The sequence below is a fragment of the Ammospiza nelsoni genome, chromosome 6 (assembly GCF_027579445.1).
Source record: "Ammospiza nelsoni isolate bAmmNel1 chromosome 6, bAmmNel1.pri, whole genome shotgun sequence".
NCBI lineage: Eukaryota > Metazoa > Chordata > Aves > Passeriformes > Passerellidae > Ammospiza > Ammospiza nelsoni.
The window spans coordinates 24,601,047-24,625,706 of record NC_080638.1 but is presented as its reverse complement, the minus strand read 5'-3'; the positions used below and the strand labels follow the sequence as shown (position 1 = coordinate 24,625,706).

At 42.0% G+C, this 24,660-nt stretch overlaps 1 protein-coding gene across 8 annotated transcripts in view; it reads right to left on the bottom strand.

Moving 5' to 3' along the window:
* TSPAN18 (tetraspanin 18) overlaps positions 1–24,660 on the bottom strand; it is a 120,595-nt gene that overhangs the window by 54,887 nt on the left and 41,048 nt on the right. For 5 of the 8 annotated variants that reach the window (XM_059474438.1, XM_059474439.1, XM_059474440.1 and 2 more), the window contains one exon: positions 4,260–4,384. The exons of 1 other annotated variant lie outside the window; for it this stretch is intronic. The gene's annotated coding sequence lies outside the window, so the exon portion shown is untranslated. Of the gene's footprint in view, positions 1–4,259; positions 4,385–9,419; positions 9,440–24,167; positions 24,316–24,660 lie in introns of those variants that run through there. 2 more of the 8 variants (XM_059474441.1, XM_059474442.1) reach the window with 2 other exon arrangements.

The following is a 24,660-nucleotide window of genomic DNA, read 5'->3' as shown; positions in this document are numbered from 1 at the left end:
GGTCCCATGCCAGCCATGTACATGTCAGAAGCCATTTGCCACTTCACTGGTAATTTGAGAACTGAGCACACGGGGCATGGCATCGTTCCACACCACTCGCTGTGATGGCTCCTCTTGATACCACCGTGGACAGCATTTAGGAGGCACCAAATTGCCTTGCATGAAGAGAAAGCTATGTGAGCTCATTCCTCTGCTTACCAAGCTCAGAGTAAAGTAAAGCCCAGAAGGCTTCCCCAGCTTTATCTTTAGTATAAATACAATTTAGGATAGAGGAAGATTTTCTTGGAAGCTAATTTTGTAGGTATTGGAGAGTAGCACAGCTTCTCCAAACAATTTAATTCACAGTCAAAAGAAAAATTAAAGAAAATTAGAACTTTCTCAGTATGATATGCTATTCTTTTGGTCAATGCAGCCTCCATTTACAGGCTTTTTTAAAAACTCTGAACCTTTAAAAACTTCTTACTCCATTCTCACAAAATTGCAGTTTCTTTAGAAGGTGTCAAACTGCTCAACATTTTAATAAGGAAAAAAAGTATATATTGTCACTTCACACACTGATAATCATAATAATAACATTGAACTATTAATATTCTGCCCAAAAATGTGTTTATAGAAACTACTTTCCCTTTTTCCACTTCTGTAATCACACCTCAGCAAAACACATATTCAGTATTGTGACATAATTGTGGTAAATGAACCTCAAAATTTGTTGCTTCTTCTAAGAAGGAGTTGGGTTTTTTCTACTTTAATTTTTAACAAGTTTGAAACATAATCAGTTGTTGAACATATTTTTATGGGGACAACCAGCAGAGCATCACAAGGAACCAGAAGTGATAGCAACCGTAGAAAGCACAACTAAAAACTGCATTTCAATTCAAGAGGTTACAAGAGGATGCAAAAGGAAGAGTGCCCAAAACTTATGCTCACATGCACAAGCACACACTCATTCCTCTCCAAGATTTATCTTTTTCCCAGCTCCCAAACCTATGCTTTTCCCACCCCAGGCTCTGCCTCTGCTTTCTGGAGTCAGGGGACTTGGCCTTTTTTGTGCTCATGTTGCTCCAGCTGTTCCTTTGTACAAGGTGCTAAGTGGATGTGTTTGAAGTCAGAAGCAGGCAGCTTCTGTTCATCAACAAGTGACAGTTGCACCAGGAAAAAATCCCAAACTTGAGGAGTCCTTTCCCTGAGCTGGTGCATGTTGAGACTGACCCGTGCTACCCACAGAACTTCACCCCTGAAATACTGCTGCTCGCAGCCTGGCTTCCTGTGGCTCAAGGATTTCACCTGCCTGCTGGGATATCAGGCTGTGCTCATCCCCAGCAGTGGGGTCGGCCTTCCAACAGAGAGCAAGCTGCTGGCCCAAACTGGGGCGTGCCACTCACTCAGCACTTCAGCTGCAAACATGTATGAATATGAAGGGAGATTGTGAATGAAAAGGGATGCAGAGGGGTGCTCTCTGCCTCTCTCCCAAGGCCTGAGCATCCTCTTAAGCAAGAAAAAGAAGGCAAGAAAACAAACATCATTATTACTCATTGTTACTGAGTTAAAAATGAGGGAAAATGCAACATCTTCTCCTCCCGTCATAGTAGCTGGACCTCATAATTTGCCATTTTGCTGCTTTGCCTCATCACCTGAACTGAGATAACAAAGACAAAGTAAGTTTTTTGCACACCCAAGATGCTACACCATGTGTACCATGAGCTACCATGTGTACTTTTGATGCAAGCCTAGAGCTTGCATCAAAACAGAACAACTTTCAGCAAGGGGGGTAGAAAAAGTAACTGCAAGAAATCGATTTTTAGAAAGAATGTAACATTATGCCATTTTCCTCATATGGCCACTGGTATCCCATGCGGAGGCACAAACAATAGCCAGCTTGGCAGGGGGTGGAGTAAGAAGAAGACTTTGGGGGGAAAAAATTATATATATATATATTCCCTGCTGGCCCTCACCCTCCATTTCCTCTTGAATTTCTTTGTGACTGCACTGAAAGGGGTCAATAGCTCCCAGCTTGAGAAATGCAGTTTTGAAAGGACTATCACCAGCATCTGTATTTAAAGCATGCCTTTTACTTCACAGCCCCCCAGCTAATGCAAAGCTTTTAAAAGGCGAGCTCAAGATAAACTTTCAGGGTAAAACAAGAAAAAGCGAAGGGGAGAGGAGGAACAGTGCCCATCTGCCTTGGGCTTACTGACACTTTCACTGGAATAAAGCTTGCCTGGCAAAGCAGGGACAGGGAACATAAGCTGCAGATGATCCAGAGTGCCACAGATCATTACCCCCAGCTTTAGTCTCCACCTCCCCATGCTTTAAAGCACATTATGAAACCACGTGAAGCAGCCAAGCACTACACTGGAAAAGAGTTTCAAGTAATTAAAAAAATGGGAAAATTAGAGCAGGTCATCAATGAGCATATCAAAGCTTTAAAATCTTCAGCGTGTAAGAATTTTGTATCTGACAAACACAGGCAACTTAGTCAGATTTTAATAAGTTTAATTAACTTATCTTGATAACGAAAGATTGCACCAGTGGCTAAGTGGCTAAAATTATATTTAGGCTTTCTGTTTGAAGAAATACTCCAGTAAAGCTGTGGCATGTTAGAGCCAGGATTTATTGAGAGGGAGGAGGAACAGGACTGTAACCTCCTTCTTTGAGTGCCAGAGGACAGAGCCCATGAGGAAGGCTGGCACATGCCCAGTTTTTCAGGACCCCCAGGCTCCATTTCACATTGAAGCCTCATTCAAACTTCCAATGGCAATTAAATTGCAGTTGCTTTTTCTATTAGGATGTTGTTTTTAAATCACTTTGGAAGTGGATGAATCCACACAAGGAATTTGTACAGCTCAGCTGTTGCTGTAGTCTCCAGGTGTAACCCGGTCATCTGCATTCCAGCATGCATCTGTCTTAGAAACTAACTGTTCTCCCTAATAAAACTTTTCCAAATATGAGGAAGAAAACCCAGATGAAATGTCACAGAAAGATGCTGTACTTTGTATTAACTAAATACAACCAGGTATGGTTTTCCATCTCAAATTTATTTGACTGTATCTGATTATTTAACTGGAGCCTTTCAGTAAACATTAGAAGAAGCCCACATCATTCATCTAAGACAAGCCTGAAATCACAGATGGAAAGGTGTAGTAGTACCTCCAGCAGCACCACACACAGCAAAAAGGAATTTCATCCTACCAAACTGTCTGGGAGAAAAGCCAAAGAGACCAGAGAATGCTCCAGAAGCACAGAAGTAAATTGCCTCTTCGAGTCTCTAGCACTGGCAGCATATGACTTTGCACTTCACTTTAGCTCCCAATCATGTTATCTTTCTCACAGGCATTCAAATACATTAGTCTGTACCTTATCAGATCCTGAATTACGACTGTAGAAAAGCTCCTAAGTCTGAGAAATGTAGTTCAGAGACGTTTATGGGGCTGTAATGAGTACTGACAGATAAGCCACACTCATGCAAACACACTTGCAACTGATGTCTGGTTTAACACAATACAGCCCTAAGCCTTCAAAATATAGCCTAAGAAACAGAATCCCCCCATCACCTACTACTAATTGCATCTGCAGCGGTCAGGGGTTGAAAGAGAAGTAAGCAGATTAATTCTATTAGTCTGTGCAATAGTATCCCAAGGGGACAAGGGAAAATCCCATCATTTAAATCAGGGCTGGTAGACGCTGCTGGGAATGATGTTACATACTAGTAGGGGATTAAGAGTTTGGACTAAAGGGCCTAATTTTTTCTAGATCTGGTTTCCATGAGTCATAGCAATTAGAACTGCAAGGCTTTTGTGTTTGTTTTTTTCCACTTACGGATGACCTGATACATCTTTCCGAGTTGAAGACAACATTATTAAATTAATTTCTTACTAAACCCTTTCTCCACAACATACATTCCTGTATTCCTTTTTCTTAAAAAGTTTTCTGTTTAAATTAAGGTATTTTCAATACAAAATTAGTTTAGAATACAAAATCTAAGTATTACTTTATTAATCCCTTATATGTCAAATTTTTCAGCACATTCCGCTCACGCTTTTAACCTATACTTATCTCAACCATATGGGCAGTCTTGATCCTCTGAAAGTACATTTTTGCTGAGAAACGTTCCCCATGCTGTAAATGCATTGTAAGCTTTCATCCCTGCAGACGTGGCAGGCAGTGGTGACAAAGCCCTTCTTGAGCCAAATGAAGGGAAAAAGTAATTTGCTCAATCCTGTGCAAGTGAGCTTGAGCATCAGAAGCACTGTCTGCCTTACCTGTGTGCTGCTTTGAGGGGACAGACTTTCAGGGAAATACTTGTTCTCCTCAAGAAGTCAGGCTGTACTGCATCTGTCAGGATCCTTGCTTCAGGTCTCTAACACTGTGATCGAGGCTGGTCAACCTGTCAGAAACAGCAAGGAAAATACATAAGACACATACTGGACCTGAGGAGAAGGCTGCCACTTTGTTTTACTTCCTCCTGCTTGGGAAAGACCAACTCTTTCTTGTACACCTGAAGAAATGAGGGGAAGCATCTCTAGTGACCATGAAGACCCTGTCAAAGTCAGGACTAAAGGCAAAATCTTCTTCCCTACTCTCCAGTTCATAAGGCTGACCAGAAAAGGGCTTTGACTGGAAGGCAATAGGAGGACAGGACTATTTCTAGCAGCATAAGGAGGAAACAATGAAGTTGCTCTGCATCTTCCCCTCTTACTCCTCTGCACAGCAGAGGAGAGTCATGCCCAGGAAGGGGTGCTGCAAGTCCCAAAAGGCAATTTCCAGAACAGGGGATGGAGTGGTGTGTGATAAAACACTGGTAGTTAAGTGTTTAACACACACACAACCTTTCTGTATTGTAGGCAACAAATGTGCACACATCTGTTCACCTGCTGGATAGATGCTAAAGTACCACTTATTCTGAATGGAGGGAGCCAGAAATGATTGAGGATCAAAAAAAGGTGATGGAGTTAAGAGGCAGGTAAGGATGGGAGGAAAACACCAACAGATGCTCGAGGGGTGAAAGCAATAAGGCAAGCAAAAGAAGGTAATTCAGAGCCTGCAGAACGGCATGAAAGGCTAGTGGGAGAGGAGAAGGGATCACGCCAGATTGCATCTGTTTTCTACTTGCAGAAATCAGCTAGACATGGGGCACAGAGGTGGGGCCATCACTTTAACTGAGCAATGCTTCCATAGCAGCTCCTCTCTGGAGAACAGCAGCGAGTCTGGATCTCATTCTCCCTGACAGCTCCAGTTCAGATATGAAGGTGGCGCCATGTAAATCCATTTCATGATATTAATTCTCTCCTCTCTAGTCTACCTTGTTGATTTGCTTTCTTTTGAAGCCCAAATCCTCTGCCCTACCCTGTCTCTCCAGATCTCAGGGCCAACACCAACTGTCCATGTGAAACATCAGGTAGCATCTCTGACCCGTCTGCATCACTCAACACTTAGCACCTCCTTCAGGATCGAGACGAAAAGCTGGGAGAGAGGGTCTTGTCACAGCAACTCCTCCCTGAGACAGGGCTGCAGAGGACATGTCAAGCTCCCCGTCTCTGTCATGCAGTCTGAAGATGACAGCCATACTGAGCTGAACTGCCATTTGTCAATCCAGGGATTACAAAGCCACCTACAAGCCAGCTGGAAAATGCTAATGTCACACCAGACCACATGAAAGGAAATTCCTCCCCCGCACGGGGTATCAGCCCTCTGTCAGCAGCTCCCTGCTCCCCAGCACAAAGGTGTTATTTCACACTCGCCCAGGATGAAAGAGGGGCTTTAGTGGGAGCACAGGGGCGTTGGTGAGGAGTGCTCTGCATCCTGGACATCCATCTTACATGCAACAGAGGGGCAGTATGGTCTAGTGAGCAGAGCAAGGGCCCACCAAATGGTACTTGGGCAGATGTTCTCCATGCCTTTGTCTCCAGTGGACTCTTTCAGCACTTTCAGGGTGGTTCATCCTCCGTTTCAAATACACACATACCAGCCACATCCTGGTTTCTTTCAAGGGGACGGGCAAATATTTGTGAAGTGCGAGTGCTTGTATGCAGAAAATGCACATCCATACACTTCTGCACAGGACAAAGTGCCTGCTGCCTAACAAAAACATATCCTGTTACACACAGTCCTAGTCCTTTCAGACATAAGGTACAGAATATTAATTCCCAGACTTTGAAGACAGTGAGGGGAAAACTTTATTCAAGTTTGTAAAGTGATATGAAACCACAACATGGAAAGTGGCCCAGGCAGGCATACCAAGAGTCATCAAAATTTTGATTCAATGGCATCTTAAGTAGCAATATTCCCTTTCCATTATGGAAGAACACGCCTATCCATGTAAGCAAGCCCCATTCATCCCCTATTACTATTCCAGCTGATGCACCACTGTGATCAGAAGCAGAAGCTATCATATATTGAGGGTCACTAATAATGTATTTTGTCTTCTGTGTGTGCTTGCTCAGATGAGAGATTTCAATCATCTCTATTCAAGGAACATTAAGAAACACAAGATATATCAGGTTATATAAATCCTCCTCTCCAGTGGAGGATCATGCCTCTCCTCTCCCCTCTGCTTTGTTTAATCCAATTGAAAGTGTCTCGGGCAGCAGGAATATTCTCCTTTTTCTCAGCAGACTCCAAAAAAGTCTGATAGAGAGCTGTCTTAAACACTTGTTTCATGCATTAAGAGTCTGTCTGGCTTTGTTTTTTTAAAAAATGTGATTCCTTAGTATCTCACCAGAGTAAAAGCAGTAGCATGTGAGAAATGTGAATTAAGGATATAAAAACCAGGCTTCTTCTCCAAGGCTGATGTGGAGGGACAGAGATGGACAGCAGCACTAGAGCATCCAACACTCCTCTAGCCTGCAGGTGAATTTTCAATAGAGGTCCATGGATCATCTGGGCTCAATACATTTTTAATATGAAAACAAAAATAAACAAAAGCTCAATGTGGAATTTCTCCCAGTTGTTGCCCCGGTCTCACATTCTCCCTAATCAGCGCTGGCTGCTATCAGAGACAAGACCCTGGATTAGACATGACCTGACCCGGGCCAGCAGCTCACGGTGCTGCTCCCACAGCACTGCACGGAGCCCCACACCCTTGAGGCTTTAGACCGTGTGGCTCCTGAGTTTGATTTAAGGGGCACAACTACTGGAATTTAGTTTCTTAAAAAAAGTTTTCTTTTAAGTCCAACTGTCGTCACAGCATTCTCCCAACCTCAATGTTTCTATGCTTTGGGGCCCCAGTGGTGGTATGTTTTGCAAATTAGTTTTTTTTCTTCCTTGTATACTTGTACAACCACAAACATGGTTGTGTTAAGCCACTTAATCAAGCATAAGCAACGAGAGTTTGCACTACATACTGACACAGACATCAGGAGGAACACAAAGCATTCCCATTTAACATTTTATGCATCAGAAATAACACCAAAACAGATGTAAAGCAAGCTAATTCTTCATTGCTTAACACAACACAAATCTCTGTGCATTAAATACAAGTGAAAGGGAGCTGTAGAGTTGGCATTAGCTTGACAGATGTTGAGATGAGCTGCACCAGAACTGAGTGTCTCAGCCTGAAACAGTGCATGTTAAAAAGGCATCTGCTTATTGTTTGATATGTCTATTTATTTACATAGACAGCTTGCTGACATGCTGAAGGGCTGGGGAGAGTGGTGTAGGCTGGCATTTTAAACCCTCAGCAGGCATTCAGCAAGTGGTCTGTTATCCTTTGGTCATGTCGCTAGCTTCCATTTTATTGCTGAGTGGTAGCAAAAAAGGGGAGCAGGGAAGGAACCAGGATCCCCTCCACTGTGCAAACTTAACTCCCCTCCAGGAGCTTGCCCTTAGCACACAAGGCAGCATTCCCAAGCTCAGCCTCAACAAGCATGTCGCCCCTAGGGCTCACCCTCCAGTTTCTGGGGCCTCTGTGCCTTTGACACAGACATGGGAAGGGTCTCTGAAAAGCAAGTCAAGTGCAGCCCCTTGTTTCATAAAGAGATTTTTCTTAACAAGAAAGAAAATTAATTAAGTGTATAAAATCCCACAGGTTGGAACAACAGCTGAGGAATTATCTTTCTATCAGGTTTGGTAATGAGGACTAAAAATCCTCACACAAACATTAACAGCTTCATATGGGCTCATTGGCATTTCAGATCAGATGTGAGATTTGGCATTCCCAGGAGCACCAGATGCAACTCCAGTTACAGACCAGACTATGGGCAAAATGCATTTTGCCCTGCTGAAAACAGACTTGTGACAATGTCTGAAAGTTAAAGGTACATATCTACCTACACAATAATTTTTTCCCACAGAAATTATGCCCAGGGAGACTGTAGGTCACAACATCCAATGCCTCAGGTTAATCTGACTCACCTCTGACACCTGAGTTTAGATATGTCAAGTGTGTGAGAGAGTTCTTCAACATGCTGTGTTGACCCAGCACAAATCTGGGTGCACATCAAATGACATGATCAGACACTGGCCAAATCCAGCACCTCTACCCACAGCACTGCACTGAGCCCCACACCCAGGAGTTTCCCCACCAACACTGCTGGCTGCTCAACTGTCAACACTCACAATTACTTCTTAATGCTAACAAAATAATATAGATTTTTTTTCCCCATACCCTGAAATGGAAAAACTACCTGCTCTGGGATCAGTTACAAGAATGGCAATCATATTCATGGTAACTACTGCAATAGGGGATCCTACCACAAAGAAGCCATGTGGCCTACTGAGCACCATGCTGAACTGTGGCAAACTATTCAAAGCTACATTTCAGAAATACTTTAACTTCCCTGGCAAATAAGGCAAAGGAATTTGTACCCTACCCCCAAAAGAGAAAGGGGAAAAACAAAAGTGAACTACTGGCCATCTTTCCCAAACATGCCTTTGTACATCTTCCTGCACCTTTGTTACTGTTGATATCACAAGAGGTGATAATCCCTTGGTCCCACAGAACCAAGCTTCTTACTGTGTGCAGCATAAAAGAGCTCCCTGCCCAAAAAGCTAGCTGACTAAACAAATAAAAAGCAGGGAAAAAAATTGTATTTCCCTTGTTACAGATGGGAAGCAGAAATCCAGAGAGACATTGGCAGTAAAGATCCGGCAAGGAGCCAGTGAATGAACTGGGAAGAAAACATCTTCAGTCTTGAAGCTTATTCCTTCAGTGTGGAGATCACTGTTTCTTCCTTTCCTGTTCTCCTGTTTTTCACTCAAATTTGTTCCTTTTACAGCTTGTAAAGTTCACCCTTAAAAACAATGCTGATGGGCTACTGATGCTTCTCATTTTTATGGGGAGGAGATTTAGGGATTCTGATGTAAATAATAACAAGGAATTCTTAGCTGGCACCCAAATACTGCCCCAAAGAGGCCAAATGCCCCCCATCCCCTTAAATGAACAAGTGCTGGCAGGTGTAGTTTTGGGAAGTTTTTTAATATACCTAATCATGGGGCTTTCAATTTACCAACTCAGAACCACTCTAGTGCAGGTACTTCCAAGGCAGATGTTTCATATATCACCCATGTGTTACCAGTCAACACGATAACCCTACCAGATGAAAAAAAATATTTTGAAATTGCATGGAAATGAAAGACATCTCTTTCAAGTGTTTTACTAATTAGCCAGACTTACCAAAGGCTAAGGATAATGGAGTATTTCCCCATTATGTCTGCCTCTCATTAATTCAAATGCCCTCTGTGCCCTAAACCTATTGGAAAAAGAAACCAACTGCACTTCTGAGCAATAGGATTAAATTACCTGCCCCAAGGAAGCAGGTTGCCTAACAGAAGCATTTGCAATATTAATAGCTACTTCAAATAATTTTAAATCATCATTTAACAACCATCAGTACTTCCTTAGTTTTTCTTGAGTTTGAAATATCTGTAGTGCATAAACAACAGTCAATCTAACTGTTTTTCAAGTTTTTTTTCTTGTTTGACTCAGAAATGATGCTTTCTGTCAGCCTGAATTGTTAATTTAGGTTTGCTATTGCAGCTCTCTCCTCTTTCCTTGAATAAAGGGCTGGCTGATCCCTGGGATACTGCAGCACAGCACTTGGGTTTTCACACTCAAGCTGTTGCTCTATTAGCTCTACAATCTGGCAGTTTTCTCTCCTACTTTTTAAAGGATCTCATCTACCTCTTGTAGCTTTTTCCTCAGATTCACCTGGGAAGGTACACTGAAAATTTTGGGCAGGATGTTCCCAGAATTACAGGAGCATCTAAGGGGAGAAAAAACCCCAGACATTTAAGGCAGCACATACTGTATGTGCAGCAAGGGTGTATGTCTATTATAGCAATTCAAACATCTGCTGGTAATGAGGTTAGTTTGGAAAGGCTTTGATTCCTGCCTAGGGAATTTAGTGTAGTTTGCTTGCTCCATGAGAATGCCATGGGCTTCCTCATGCAGGGTTAGATTCAAATATACTTTCATGTATTACAGAGTTTTATGTATAATACATGTGTGTGTGATTCTGGTCCTTCAAAAGATTTCCCAGTGAAAAAGCTAATACAGAACGGAGCACTTCATGGAGTTGTATAGCTCTTCAACTCTCCTTTGGAATGTGTCATTAGTTCTGCATAACTGATATCTCTGTTTTATCTTCTTCAGATCCCCTTTCTTTAAACAAACTCCAGATTCCCCCACTCCCAAAAAAATGTCTCTTAAGTCCCAATTGTTTTTCTTGAAACACACAATAATTTTAAAGGGCTTAGCAGGAGTATTTCAAGAGGAAAAAGTACACAAAACCCAATAATCAAGTGATAAAGGCCAAAGAGAAAGTCACAGTCAGTTATGGAAAAGGACATGCAATGTTGTTCCATTATCCTCTTGAAATGAAGAGTTAAATCTTGCAAAATTCCATTCCAGTGCCTGCTACTCCACCTAAATCCTCCTGACCACAGCAACAAAGCCATTTTATAGCACATCTTGGCATTTTCATCATGTTCCCAACATCTAGCTCATGGTTCAAAGGTTTTGGTCCTTCAAAGTAATGAAACTGGTGATGAGCACATGAAATCAAATTGCCAATTGTGAAGAGAAAAGAAAGTTGATTTTCCAAGACATAGAGGAAACCACCCTCTCCCCTCAAATCCTTCCCTATATTCCCCACTGAGCAGGTCAGGTCTCCTTGCCCACATGTTACTTAATTTCTGCATCACCTCAGTGTCCAAACTTGTGCTGTTCTGAACTGCTTCTTCCTGGAGTCTGGGGTAGCTCTGGCTGTGCACAGGTACAAGCAAGCCACAATAAAGTTTTGATTCTTGCAAATTACTGAATTTCACTTCTGAATAAAGGCTATCATGGAAGAGCACAGTGCAAATACACCACCATAAGTCAAAATTAGAGCAATTTTAAAAATTACCAGTGAATAAACTTCCTTGGAACATGAAAGCCAGCAAAGCCACACGCCCCACATGGAAGTACAGTTTAACTGGCCAGGATGGAAATCATGCTGTCATTGAACAATAGGGCTGTCCATGGCAGAAAAATGAGTAAAGGCAGAGCTGAGCCCTACAGAAATAGCCACTAGATTTTCAAGTACCAAGAATCAGATGCCAAAATGTAAATACTATTAACAACTTAAATCTTAAAGGTCTCACAAGGGTTTGTTCTGTCTACACAACAGAGATGTACCGATTAATGACAGAAATTCCTTCCTGTAACTGGAAAAAATTAAGAACATACAGAATCACCCAAAGAGTTTTGCAAGATAAAGAACTCTAAGTTAATACCAGGCAAAGACATACATCCATTCTATTCCTCTCCCAGAAAACAAAAATAAAAAGTTGCCGTAAGAGCTGTGTTTTTCTTTTCCCTTCTACTCTCTGTATGTTAAAAAAAAAAAAAAACAACAAAAAACTAAAAAACCAACAAAGAAAAAAAAACCACAACAAAACCAAAAAGCCACCCCAAAACCCAAAACAAATACAATGCTCTTTCTGACCACCAATCTTTCAGGAAAGAACAAATCTGACAGAATTTTTTTCCGGAATTCAGTGTTAAAAATGGTCAAAACTTCAAAACTTTTCAATGGTCCAAAAGCAACATGACTATCAGTAAATGTATTAGCAACTCCAGCACATGTTAGAAACATAGGGATGAGGTAATTGTTTCTTTAGTTAAGGCTCAATTGTTTGAGCACCTTATAGCCATTTTGAGTTGCATGGCATTCAGCAGAATTATAGCACATCAGAGTGGACTGACTAGGGAGAAGGCAGATTTTAATTTCTTGTTGGTATTTTCTGCTGATGGTGCTTTTAAGGACTCATACCAGCTTTCATTACAAGGGCATCTTCCCTATTTGCAAATGTTTTTCATCACCAACTTTCCCCCCAACCCATCCCACTGTTTTTCTCTTCTGTCCTCTCATTCAGCTGTTTAAAGAGCTAGTAATCAAAAACAGTGTAGCCTAATGGAAGTTGCAATTGTGGAGCTGCTCATGAAGTTTAGATCAAGGACAATTGTTGTTATTACATGGCACAATACGCTGAAGATTCTGCAAGAACTCTGGATGAATCCCAAAAGATCTCCCAGAACTGGAGCAATGGGATGCCACCCGTCTGAAAGCTGCAGAAGTCAAGTTCTTTGGCTCGCTGTCACAGTGTGTCAGCAAACAAACATCTTTCTCTAGCTTTCCCAATTATTAATACACTTATTAAAATGTGAGACAATGTTTTCTGTTTGAAAAACACTGTATTGTCAGTGAATACCCTTTTGGAGAAGTCGGGCAATTAGAGAAGGAGCAATTCTGAGCCTTGAACACAAGAGAGGGAGGGATGCCAAGGGAAACTACAATTCCATTGAAATTGAGGGCAAAGCACTCTGTCTGCAATAGTAGCATAAACATATCCCAAACAGATGTATAGAGGCTAGCTTCACAAAGTTTTAGAAGTGCTCAGTGGTTTGGGGATGCATCAATACAAATGTTTCAGTCTGGGTATTCAAGCCTCCTGAGGCAAGAAATACTTAACTGTTTCTGAAAAACCTGGCCCTCTGGAAGTGTTTCAAATGAAACCAAAATAATCTGTCCCCCTCTCAAAACTTTAGATGTCACTGACATAAATGGTGGGACTTCTGCCTCTCTCATTAGCCCACAATTTTAGAAGTATTCCCAAAATGCTGCACATGCTGATATGCCTGTCTTTCCAAGCCTGGTCACGCAATAGTCTGTAGAATACAACTTTTTACCAGCCTGAACAATAGAGACGGGTTCTGACTCGCACATTTCCTCCAGACAAGTGGCACTCAAGGCTATTCCTTCCAACCAAGACCCTGCATTCTGTTTTTCCTATTACAGAGCTGCTTGCAAAGGTATGTCTTGAAAATAACTATGGCCTTATCTTTTGCCTGACCTTCCCCTGTGCTTTTTTCTATAATTTCAGCTTCAATTTTTTTTCAGCACTTCAATAAAGGGCATATCTGCAATTCAGCGTTTTGCACCAGGAAACTGAGACAGGGAAAAGACCAACACAACTTGTAAAACAGTTTGGCAAAGACAGCTTGAACTAATATAAGCCTATTGGCCTTACAATTGGCAACAAGAGCTTTTACTAGTACTTAGCTTTTAACTGCAGCATTCCACAAGTATCTAGAGGAGGACACGTCCCAACTAATTAGGTAGGCATTGCCACCAGGAAAACACGACAAGGAAACAACTGCACAAAAACCCTTTCCTGCATTATTTGTCTTGGTCTCTTGGGCCACACAAGCACACAAAAAGGCTTCCAGATGAGCTGTGGCATAGCTCCTAAGACAGCTGCTCTGGACAGACAGCTGTATTTCATTTTGGGTGGAGTTAGGTGTTTAAAGGCCCTCAGAAAGCAGCTCTTAGCTGCAAGATGCCAAAGAGAGCTCCTGCATGGGGAAACTTTTGTTCCCTTTGATTCACCAGGGGAAAGCTGCTGCCTATAATAGATAATTACTTAAGTCAGCTCTAATGTCTAGCTACCAGCTGGCAAGGCACAGCAGTCTGCACAGAGCTCAAGTTAGGACCATGGAGCTTTCTATCAGAAAAATGCTTTTTGGAGCATGGAAAGTGAGCACAGCAACTGGGAGAAAGGACAAAGCCTTGGGAAGCTGTGAAACCCTGCTCTTTCACACCGATGGATGGTGCAATCAAGATTTACAGCCTTTGAAAGCTTTCTCAACACTTGCACAGCTCCAGCCCATCCGGGCAAATTACCAGACAGCTCCTCCAAGGTGCAAGCATGTCAGTCTCAAGACAGTAAGGAGAGGTGTAGCATGCATATCCCTCACCTAAGTACACCTCAGAGGGAGCTTGCCAGAGTTTTTACATGCTGCTAGAGCATTGAGAAAACTCCTACAGCAGAAACCAGCTGCCATTAAACAAAGGCAGGTGGGAAGGAAAGCTAAGGTTCAGGCACCAACTGCCATCCCAGGTAAAAGCAGTCAGAGCCATGCTACGGCACAAATGTCTACAACTAAAGACTTCTTTCCCTCCTGGGTCTCTCCTGAGCGAGACAGATGGAGGAAGTATTTGGATCACTTTGGGCTTTGCTTTCTCAGTGTCTCCTCTGAACAGCTGTCACAGAGTCCAGCTGGAACCAGGGCAGCTGAGTCAGGGATCTCCTTTGACTGTCCTGTCTCACAGCTCACTCCCACTGCAGTGGACTCCTGTATCAGGGATTAACTGGAAATGAAGAACGTCAAACAAAATAATCAGTGTCAGCTCTGCCAAATGAGCTGGCAACCAGTAAGACAAGGAAGCCCTCACTAAAAGCACTAACAAGATGCAGGAACTACTCTCAGGGCCCAGATAATGCTCCACAGGGCCCTTCTCCACTGCAACCAGAAATTCCAAGCCAGACAAGAAGCTTTCCAAGGCAGACATTAAACATTCATTTGTAATAAACACCCTCCTGACCCCCAGGGACCAGTGAGAGGTGTAAGGAAACACAGCAAACAGAATCCAGAGAGGCCAGATGCCTTGCACTGTGGTTATTTTAATATGTGAAGAAAAATAATAGTAGTGTTTTCAAAATGGTTCATGGACCATACTAAGAAACAGCAATGATATTTTTTATTTTGGACACCTTAGTTCTTCGAGGGCAGTCTTCCCTTATCTCTGAACAGCAGAAGGGCATATTTCTCAGTGTTATTTTAGAAATGTGCACAAGAATTTCAAACATGCTCTCTGCTTTCCAGTGCAATCCTTGGACTGAAATGTCTCCACATTTGCAATCATTTTATCTCTACAGAGCAAGGGGCAGCTGGGGACAGCAGGGGTAAAAGGGATCTGTGGGACCACAAACCAGAGATTGGGACCCATAAGAGCAGCTGGCTATTGCTCATTTAACGGCTCTGGCTGGTCCAGTTAGTGTTGGATTTTATTTGTCTGTTGATTTTGTATTCATGGTATTGTGCTTTTAAACAGAACTGTGGAGTTCTATCAACGTATAATAGGAAAAGTCTTGCAAAATCAGATGGAAGGGCACATATAGGGCACTCTGCAACCATCACTGAGGGTGGAGGTCACTATATGCAGTTTCCACAGGAAATGTTTATTACTCAACAATTTATATGTATAAATTTTTCATAAAATTACTTAATTTCACATATGCCAAAAAATAAATATTTAAATGATTAATATTTTGAGATCATAGCAGGAAGACGGACAAAGACAGTGAAATTAATAAAAATGCAGCTGAGTGCATAGCTGAAGCTTTACAGCAAATTTGTTCATTTATGGTAATGTCCACTGTGCATTAGCATTTCCATAAATACTCTGTAAATAAGATTAAAAAGGATTGTTTCAGTTTCTGCTGATAATCAAGTGCTAAAGAATGGCTACAGAATAAGAATTTTGTAATTCAATGCAAATATTCGTGCAAGAAGCTAGATCCTATGAATTACATGCATTTAGTCAGGGAGCAGAAATACTATTGTGTGACCTATGTGTCAAAATACGAACTGAATTGTGCAGCTGGAAGCTGAACACTTGAATACCAGCCACTGAATACTAAAAAGGAATTGCCTGTAAACAATCAGCAAACCAAGAAGCAATCTATGAATAATTTCAAATAAGTTGTGCAGTGGAAAAGTCAGTAAGTTATTCGTAGACAATTTGTCAATAGAAGAACTCACATAAAAATGTATTTTAAAAATTCTACAAATTGTCATGTAGATATCAAAAGAGCATTTATGATTCATCATGAAAAGACATAAGTAATTATAGCAAGGGTTGAAAAGGCATTTTCTTTCTTGTATTATATTCTATAACCAATCAGGTGCATTAGAACAATACCTTTAGTTATAATTCTGCTGATCCCCAAGGCATAAGCCATTAGTGTGTGATGGAGACACGATGATGAAACTTGATGGCTGAGTAATCTGATTCGCTCTCACCAAATTTGAGCAAAATCTGACGTCAATGAATCTGTACTTGAATGCACTAATGTCATTATTCAATTTCATTCCTGCAGGTGACCATACCAGATAACAATTCCATTCTCTTGATTTGGAGAAGAGCAGTGACCTGTGATTCAATACACAGCATAGCCCTCTTTAATCCTTTAAAAATTTAAAGCACCTGATTTGCCACCATTGTGCTGTGGGGGAAAAAAAAAAGACCAAAAGCCCTCCTAGCAAGGTATTTTCCAAGAGCTAAGAGCTGCAGAACAGGGATCTCAAGCTGTACATGACAGCTGTAAAAAGAAGATTTGGTGACCGTCCTGCACTGCTAAATCAATTATTTGTTGAATTTACCACAATACTATATGGAGAGGCAGCAAGTAGTCACCAACAAGCCTCAGTCCCCCAGGTTCATGGCAGCAGTTCCGGATGGAAAATTCATGAGTCTCCCAGCTCATGAGGAAAACAGCAGGTTATGGAATACAAGGAAAGCTGGCCCTGTTCAACTTAATGAGATCTATTCCAGGAGAAAAAGGAAATACATTTTTAGAAGGATCTTATTCTGAAGGAGAATTCCTGGAGCCACAGATCTTGCAAAAACACCAGGTTTCCTTAACCTCAGTAATAAAATGCAGGAGCCAACATTGCTGCAGAGATTCTGCAACATTTTAAAATTATTTTATCATTCTGCTCCTCTAATCAATTTTGAATTTCACTTGATCTTTGTTTGGTTATTACACCAGTTCCTCTACTGCTGTAACAATGGAGATCACTGCGTGACATCCTTTGTTTCACACAGAAGCCTTTGCTTCCTTCCTCTTGACCAGAAATTAGGAGCACTGCAGTGGATGGTCTGAGAGGAATGAATCACATTGACTAAATAACCCAGTTTGCTAAATCACAGAAACCAGAGCAGCAGAAGGGCGGAAGCAACCTCCCTCCCACACAATTTGAGGGTTTTGGGATTCTACATTGCACCATGTATCTTCATTCATTTGGGGTTCTACCACCTGACCCTCCTAAAAAGTTTAGATCCCTACTTGTTACACCTCAGCAGTGCAGCATATCTCCACAGCATTCCATGAATTACACATTTGGGGAAATGTTAACAACTGTGAGACTTGTTGCATTTCCCCAAATGTTTTACAAGTGGCCTCAAACACTCGTACTGCTCCCTTCAAGTCAGGTACTAGACCAGAGGAAGAACTTGCTCTCAAGTATCTTGATATCTCCCAAAAAGCAGGAGGGCAACTTAAGAAAAGAGTTATTTTTTTGCTAAATACTGCTTTTCCCTGCAATTGTACCTCTCCTTGTCCACATGAGGTTTACTGGCAGTAAGTGTTGTAACAAGGACAGATTACAACTTGCATTAGCACATCAGTGGGGTGTAAGGAAGCCTTCAAACATGACTGATGTGTTTGGAATTGAGAGAGAGACAAAGTAATTGGAAAGGACAGGAGAGTCATTACAAGTATACTATGTGTTTGGTTTGCAGTCCTGCACTTTGGAAGAGGCTCTGGCACATTTGTCTAGTCAAGATTAATCACACTTCTGCCAGCACTCAGCCAGGCTTCAGTGATGTCCCTTCCCTGGACACTCTCTTCTCCTGTTTGGGTCAGCAGTTAGCGGAAATCCTAGAAAAACAAGCACCTCCTTTGGGGTTGTATTTAAACAAACAGACAGCTCCTCCTGAGCAAATGCCACTGTCATAAAGACATCCAAATCATTTTTTAACATTTCACAATGTGTTTAAGGAGGAGAGATGCTGTCAGGCTGAAAAGCTCAGGCAGCAGGCCATTAGGAACCAGCCATACGTCTTGGGGTGACTGACTTTAACTCTTCTATACGCTTCTTGCCCTCCTGCTTCTCAGGATAAAGTGGCAGTGTAGCTGTTTCACACTCCCCAGCTGCAGAGGCTGGGCAGAGTTTGCCCAGGAACCCTTGGAGATCTCCCAGCCCAGGCAGGGCTACAAGCAAGGAAGATCCTAACCTCATCCTGCTGCTAAACTGAGGAACTTTGCTGTCATGAGAACACCAAGCCAATACAGCACAATTTTGGAGCCTCACAGAAAATTTATCTTTAAAAAATTAACAAATATCTTTTTTACTTCTAAAAAGGATCTGTAACACCACCAGGAAAAGCAAGTAATTCTCAAAAACTTTACTTTGTTGTAGAGCAACAAACAATTTTGTTATCTCCTCTCTCACTAATGTGCCACTAACCTATCCTGGCTTCACAACTACATTTTCTCCAGCAGATGGTCTAAGTGATTAACATAACTTTGCTAAACTTGGGGAAAGTGTTCTCAACATGTACTTATTTAGTTTCAAAGCCTGATGCTTCTATTTCAGATATGAGAAACCACATTTACATGTTTAAAAGACCACCTCCCCCAACAGTATCAATAGACCTAATAAAAGATCCAACCTACTTTCCCTGTCAACCTTATCCAAGACACTGACACTGATAGTTGTGTTGCAGTACAGTTCTTCCCACTGAATCTGCTTACAAGTCTCGGCCGGCCTGTGTTCATATTTCAGTCAATAAAGGATGAAACACTAAAAGCAACAGCTTCCCCCTCGAAGCATACCAAAGCATTTTCTTGCTGTAGCATTTGTATTTCTACCAGTACAGGTAGGATTGTGTATTCCTCCTCTTAGACCAAGTGCTCAAGAAGGAATAGATCAGCAGGAGCTGAGCTGGCACTCACAAGCTAGAGGCCTTGCTTTCAAGTCCTTTGTACAGTATATTTACAAAGCATCAATGGAAACTGAAGGTGGCAGCTGGTTAACATCCTCTAACACCACTACAGCATAGTTTCATCCAGAAGTTACCAAGAGCCTCATAATTAATTGAGGCTGCAGAAGGAATGCAGGCAGACTGACTAATTACCTCCCATACTCTGGCTAAGACTCTTGCTTTGGAACACGTGTTAGGGGATCTCTAGTGCTCACGAGCAGTCAGATCTCTTTTTCGTGTCTCCATTAAAGATGTATTTCTAAGTACCCAACACAGTTCCCTCAGCCAGAGCTTTCACTCTGTGTTGCATTGCTATAGCCACCACTTTCCTTTGCCTTGCTCGGAGCTGCCATCCGCTCCTGCAGCTCCAGGATTCACCTGTTACACACTGACCAGCAGGAGAAATCAAGTGTGAATACTGAGGGCAGCACAAAATAACATCAGAATTGCCACCATCAGCCCTCCGAGCTGGACATTTACTTGGAAACAATCAGAACATCATTCTTGCACTGAGAACCTTGTCAGATTCAGCAAAGTGACCACAAGGCAAGTGGAGCAGGAATTTAAAAAACCCAAATCACATCTTTTAGTGGAAGGAAAAAAAATAGCCTAATTTAAAACAAACTTCAATACAGCATTGGCCAAAATGCCTGCTAAGGGTACTTATGCAATAAATCAGCTTCTGATTTCTGCTTAACCTTGTGACCTTTTAAATCTGTACATGGAAAACTCTCTGGTTAGAAAAAAAATTAAAAGGAGAGATCAAGTTAAATAGTTCACCTAGCAAATATGCAAGAGGCTTAAAAACTACTAGCTTCATTTCCCCAGATTAATCTGCAGTGCAAATGTGAAGATGCTAATGATTTATTTCTCACCCCTTGGCACCAACTCCCTCTCGGTCTCTTTAAGACAGAAAAATGAATAATAATAATGGTAATAATAACAAATTTATGTGCTCTTTTCATCAACAACTCTGAGCTCTCATTTCTGACTTGGAACTAAAACATCAAAAACAAGCTCCCCAGCCACCATCCCACAGGGTGATCAATGATTCTTTACCACTTATAGAAGATCTAAAGAGGCACTTATTACATTTATTATGTTACAGTCACCAGCACAAATTCTTTTCAAAATGTAGTAATCCTGTCCACGTGACACTTAACTCCCCACTAGGTCCATTTGCAGTCAGGTTAATAACCTTCATATTATGTAGGTAAAGGAAGATTAACTCTGAATATGTTGAAACCAAATTTATAGTATGAAACCTCCTCCTTTTGTTCAGTTCTAGGCCCCGCTGGCCTCTACCTAGGACTTGACAAATCTCATTTGACAGTGCTGGCAAATGCCTCTTGATTGAGCATTTGGGATCAAAGAGGGTCCTCTCATTTCCTCCCTCTGCAGCTCTGCTGGTCTAGTCTCACCTTAATTTGTCTTCCCAGTCCAGGAGAAATAGCTAGCAAGCAAGCAAAAATAATTCCTTTCCCACTAGAAATTCAGCTCTCAAAAATTCATTTCTAATTTCTGTGTTTTATCCACACTGACTTTAGAGCAAAATGTTACATTTTCAGAACATAACACCCTATTTCCAAACTTCAACGGGCACCAGAACTCCTATAAGCTAATAAAATCCTCAAAATAACATGGAGGAGGAAACTCTAAATATTACATTGCATTCTTAACAGAAGGTAGGTGTTTTTTCTCTCCTGTTTTTCCATGCTAAAACAGCACCCAGCAGATGTGCAAGCACAGCTTGTTCTGCCCAAGTCAGGAAACTCTCAGAACGGTGGCCTCCCCTTTGAACCAAAGCAGCAAAAATTCTCATATCAACAAGGTAAGGAATAGAAACAGCCACCTCACTCCCCCAAGCAAGGATAAGCCAAATGACCCAGCTGGATTGTCCAGCAAAACATTCCCACCACATCTTTGCTCCAGCTTGCTCTCCTTGGGGCTCCTCCATCCAGAGGCTTTTGTGCTGGTAACACGTGCAGCCCCCAGGTGCAGGCAAGAGCAACAGGGCTCATTGAGCACAGTGCAGAGACACCAGGAGGTGCGTGGGGAGGAAAAGACATAAGGGATAAGAGAAGAAGGCAGCAGGTCCTGAAACTCTGAAGTGCTTTAACCTAATGAGAAGAGGATATTACAAAAGGCAGCTATGAACCTGCTCAAAATCATAATAATCTGAATGGAAAACAGGCTGCCAAAACCCACCTGCCATCACATGGAGACCTACCAAGCACCCTTCCCCAAAGGAAACAGGAGCCTTGTATTTCAGGGGGTCAATCCTCTTTTCAAAATGAAACAATGATAATAAAGAACTCATAACTAACAAAACTCCAAGTAGCCATGAAACACAGAGTCACTCAGGGATACAGACTTCCAGCTCTCTACTTGACAGTGGCCACCAAGGACAAATCCTTGCTTTGAGTAGGGAATAGACTTCAAAAGCAGCCAGGGTATCATTTTTATTGGGTGCTGTCAGGAGTTTTGACCTGGATTAGGCAGAATCCCTGATCCTTTTCCTCCATTCACTCCAGTCAGATCCTGGACTGCCAGAGATCCGTTTTCAAGGATGTCTAAAATGAGATCTGAGAGGTGGAATTAGAACTTCCTTCCCTTAGTCATCTCCTTAGATGACAGGATGCAAATTCACTGGCACCCCAGAGATGGACCAGATGAGCACTATTATAAGACACAGGCACAATAGCAGGACTTGTGTGGGCTAGAAAAACAGAGGCCTAGGTGGACAGGAAAGAAGACTTTGCAAGAAACCTTCAGTTTCTGATTTTCAGATGTTGAACAGACTCAAAATCCTGTCACACTCCACCCCCTTCAAAACAAAGCAAGTTGGAAGGAGGAGAGGTTATTTGTTTGTTTTTGCCTTTTTCTTCCAATCACAGGTCTAACTGACATTTTCTAGCCAAAAGTTTTTCTCATATTAAAAACAAACAAACAAACAAACATGCTCAAAGCATTAAAACACTAATCTTACAGGTTTTAGATTTTAACATTTTGACTTCATAGAAATTCCACAGAAAAGAGCGTATCCTCCTAGACCTCAAAATAATTGGGAAGAAAAGACTCAGGCATTTAGGCACAATTCATATCGCTGGCTCAAACTAAACTGAATAATCAGCAGAGCTCCTAACCCCAGGCTGGCTGGAGGCCTGGATTCCCTTAGCTTAGACACTAACTGTAGTCACTCATTATTATTCAGCACTGGCTCAGCACAGACAATACACACACTTAGCATTGTAAAAAAGCAAAGGAAGGTACTCTTCCTGCCTTGGTGGATTTATTTTCTAAGGCCATCAATCTCATTCTGACACTTGGTACACGTGGCAATCAGCAGATAGATAACTGTCAAAGCACGGCATCCTTTTTACCTTTCTTATACTAAAGAGAACACAGCTACATTTAGGGACTCTTTTATGAAAACAAAGCTGGTCAAAACATTTTGAATTCATACTTCCTCTTCAAAATGAGAGAGGAAAAAACACCCTGTGGTAATCTCTCCTGGTTTTCAACTCACTCTACCTGAAAAGCAGCTTTGAAGAAGATAGTGTTCAAAGAATATTTGGAGCTAACAGAGCACAGCTTATGAGGAGCCAGCAGAGCTCAAAGCATTCTGATTCTCACTTGGTAAGGAGGTGCTGGTTTTAATGTGATTGCTACAAAAACAGAGACAGGAAACCCTCTGCAGGGCTGCCATGAGGCACTCCAAACTTGGCAGATTTAGTTGCAAATGTATCTTAATTTATGGGGATAGGATAAGATAAATGGAAAGAAACTTTGTGCTGACTTAGCCAAGGCAGTGACCTTTGTGATGGATGAGTAATGCGATGGTTGACTCTCACAATTAAAAGGCAAATATAATGTATATATGTTAAGAGGAGTTCTATAGACTTATAGTTATGTTTTACCCACCCTTGTGTTGTTATCAGGGGACAGCCTGGATTTGGGACGTTTGGGAGGGTCAGATTGCTACTATGGCAACACTGGACCTCCAGTCAAGATTTAAGGAAGTACACTCCACCACTGGACAGTGAAGAAGGAGGGGCTTTGGGAGGGGCTAAAAGTCAAAACATCTATTGTGTGGGTGAGCACATGGTGAGAAAGATCCTTTGCTCCCGGCACTGTAACATTTTCTCTATTCAGTCTTCTGTTGTGTTTTTGATAAACACAAGTTTTAATAAACCTTTCTAAATTTTTGGAAGTGAGTAGCATTACTCACACCTTGATGTGCCAAGCCTGTGTGTGCTGAGCTGCAGCCAGGTCAGTCCCCCATGGCAGCCAGCAATCTCAATGACTTGCTCCACTTTGTGAGCCACACCAGTGCCAAGCCATGCTGCAAAAGCAAACTTCTCTCTTCTTGGCCACAGATAAGGATGAGCTAAAGCCTTCATCTGATAGGGTAGATAGGAATAAACACACCTGGTTTTTTTCTCCAAGATGTTAAGTCTGTGATAATGTGTACACAAGAATGAACACAAGGGGAAATCTACCCCGAGGGAAGTGCTTTAAACATTACTGAAAGGAAACCTGCCTCAATTCCCACTTAAGGGAGCTGGAGGAAGCAGAGATCCAACCATGTGTGCAGCCACAGCAGCTGACTACATTGCTACAATTTTCTCCATCACTTCTTTGGTTCTAACAATCGTATCTATCCTTTATGCATATAATTTTTGGATGCCCAGACCACAGCTACAAACACCCATATTATGGTTCTGTCAGAATGCAAACAACCTCCTGTTCCTCCTGAACACAAAGGCCCTTTTCACCAGCAGTTTTTCCCATTCTGTGGAAATCATTCAGTCATTCAGGAGTAGCTAACAGCTATGCTGAATCAACTGGACTGTGAACTCCACATATTGAAATTCCTCCGTTTCTGAGGCAAAACATCTAATGACTTTATTTCATGGAGAGCAGAAACGGATAGCAGAGTAACTAAAAAGAAAGTATCCTGCAATGCAAGGAGATGTCTATCCCCCTGTGGTCTTTGTTCAAATACGTAAAGGAGAGCCCAGATCAAGGAAAAGAGACAGACTGGATGAAGTTCAAAAAGCCTGAAGTTTTTACCTCTCACAAGACACTGGGTTTACTCCATGGGCAATCTCTTCTCTTCTCTTCTCTTCTCTTCTCTTCTCTTCTCTTCTCTTCTCTTCTCTTCTCTTCTCTTCTCTTCTCTTCTCTTCTCTTCTCTTCTCTTCTCTTCTCTTCTCTTCTCTTCTCTTCTCTTCTCTTCTCTTCTCTTCTCTTCTCTTCTCTTCTCCTCCATCCCATATGTTGCCTCTGAATTTGAAAGACTGCCCTGTCCCTCCTATAGCTCTATGCCACTTTACCTAGCCAGCTTAGGCAGAACTGAGTTGAGTTTGTTGCCTGCTCTCCTAGCACAAGCACCATGGTTGCTGCCAGGCACTTTAGAGAGGCTAGAAGGAGTGGCTTTTACCCTCATCAGCATCTTCTGGAAGGGGAGTATGCCCTTAGGTGCCTGTGGGCAGCCACATCAATGTGACATCACACCAGTGTGAAGCTGTAAATTTAAAAGTTAAAAAGAGACATAGCCCAGCCC